The sequence below is a fragment of the Desmodus rotundus genome, chromosome 4 (genome assembly GCF_022682495.2).
Source record: "Desmodus rotundus isolate HL8 chromosome 4, HLdesRot8A.1, whole genome shotgun sequence".
In the NCBI taxonomy this organism is placed as follows: Eukaryota; Metazoa; Chordata; class Mammalia; order Chiroptera; family Phyllostomidae; genus Desmodus; species Desmodus rotundus.
The window spans coordinates 97663657-97666239 of NC_071390.1; positions in this window are offsets into that span (position 1 = coordinate 97663657).

Sequence of the window (2583 nt, forward strand, 5' to 3'; positions counted from 1 at the left end):
ACCAGGAGAAGTTGCCTCCCAGTTACATCCTGGGCAGAAGTCACTCCCATCCCCCTGGCTCAAAGCATGGCCACAGCTATTTAACATATCCATGAAACTAGTTAAAACTTATAGATATGTTAAATGACCACGCCTGAGATTATTTGCAAAACTGTTGCTATGCAAAACAGCTCTCAATGGCCCTGCTCCACGTGTCCCATCCCCCAGCTCAGACCTGCGGGGGTGAGAACATCCCATATTTTTAATACTTCCTGGACACCCTGAGTTCTGGACCCCATTACAAATCCCTATTTGGGGGCCCCATGGCTGCACCCTGTTACGCCCTCATGGAGTTTAAAATCTGGGAGAAAAAAAAAAAGAAAAAGGCAAAGGAGCTTTATATTCTTGTAGATTCCTCAGGGGGGAAAAAAAAACCCCAAATGGACAGTAACAAGAAAATCTTGGATGACATATATTTGACTCTATCTTTAGAACCTTTCTGGAGCCCCAAACACAGTCCTCTGGGATAAGCCTGAGTAAATATGACCAAGTAAATATATAAATAAAGCTTTCTCCCACAGAAGTGCCTACCTTTTGCTTCCAGCCAGATAATGGCTTACATTATTTTCAGTGGCAAATAAGAGATTAAAATTCACCTGACTCAGGGTAATTGTGAACCAGGACATAAAATTGAAGCATGTGCAAAATGATTTTTTTTCATTTCTGATCTGTTTTATGAGAAGTTTTTGTTTAATCAAGAGATACAATACAGTTGTGTTACCAAAATACTTCATTCATCATTTTTAATCCATGAGAAGAAAGACCCTAACTGACCTATTATAGTTCCATTCTTTTTCCTGTAAAACTATTTATCTACTTCATTGTTCCAAAATGCCACACAGCAAGTGAATTGAGAAAGGAAGTGTCTTGATAAGAAAATGCTAACACAGAACACAACCTGGGTGGAGGGGAGGGGAAATCAGTTGAGAGAAAGACTGGGAATAGGTAAGAGGTGAAGATGCTAAATGTTGTAGTGGTCCCAGTTAAAAATGTACCAGTGTTTACTCTATTTGACACCCTGGAGCATAATACAGTGGCATTATCACCATTTTGTGGAAGAATTACTCAGAATCCAGGAAACTGGAAAATAAATCTCCACTGTTCACTGTTTAGGTCAGGTATATCAATTTCTTTCCTTTCTATGAGACGTTAGGATCAGTGGAAAAAGCACAAGCTTTGGAATCACGCAAAATTTGTTTCCAATTTCGGATCTACTACATATCAACTATTTGATTTCAGTATGTTACTTAACATTCCTGAGCCCATTTCTGCCCATCTAAAATTGCATTTTAGGCCCTGGATGGTGTGGCTTAACTGATTGGAATGTCCTTGGGTTGTAGGTTCGATTCCCAGTCAGGACACATGCTTGGGTTGTAGGGCAGGTCCCCACTAAGGGGTGTGTGAAAGGCAACCACACATTCATGTTTCAGTTGCTCTCTTTCTCCCTGCCTTCCCCTCTGTCTAAAAATAAATAAGTAATATCATTTAAAAAAGACATAAAATATTTTTCAAACTATTATTCTATCATTTGCTTTTGAAATGAAGATTTCAAATGTTTCTCCAGAAATGTGTAGGGACTTGGGCACCCAGGGACTCTTAACAAAAAGGCCTAGTGTCAAATAGTAAAGTTGGAGGTAATGCAAGCTCATGCATTTACTTTCTACACATTGAGTAAAGCATTTAAGATCCAGTGAATAGTGGTTATCCTTGCAGCGTCCAATCCCTTAAATTTGGTGAGAAAAGAACTGCTCAAATCTTTAGCTTGTAGGAGGAGATATGAGATAAAATGCAAGAAGCACTTTGGTATAAAGAGGAGCTGAAAAGACGATTTGTCCCTAGGGAATGTCAGCTCCCTTCTGTCTGACTCTCTTTTCACTCACTCACACACACACACACACACACACACACACACAGAAATTTCAAAGTCACTGGGTTAAAAGAAAACTTTAAAACAGCCAGGGTACTTACAAAGCAATTCCTATTCTGCCCTGAGTTATGTAGAAAGCAGCTCGGGTCTTCACATATCTAATACAGTGGAAGCCCTTCCCAGGGTCGTCGTGAATCCTACATGCAGGCTAAGTGTGCTTTCAGTCCATTGCTATTTGGGGGTAGAAATTGGAACCCCCAATTTAGCTCCATGTCCTGATCATGTCTCAAGGGAGTGGGAGCCCTTGAACGAGCCCTTTTGATAGTCAAGGTTGATGTTCCCAGAATTCAGCAGTGAAATCTGTACCGGGAAGTAGCAACAATAGACATTCTGGTTCTCAGAGGACAATAATAACATGAATGTAATTATGCTAGCAAGGAGAACGACAACAAGCTATGAAGCTCTGTGAAGTAAATTTCTTGAAAATCATGCCATGGCTCTATTGGGAGGAAAATAGAACGAAGTAGTGGTAACATGTTTAGTTTTTTTGTTGTTGTTGATTTCATTTTACTTAGAATATATCTGAAGCCACCAAAATAACATCAGGCTATTATTTTAAAGAACTGTGTTTAAAATTTTATATTTTTAATATTTATTTATTGCACTGCATACCTCTT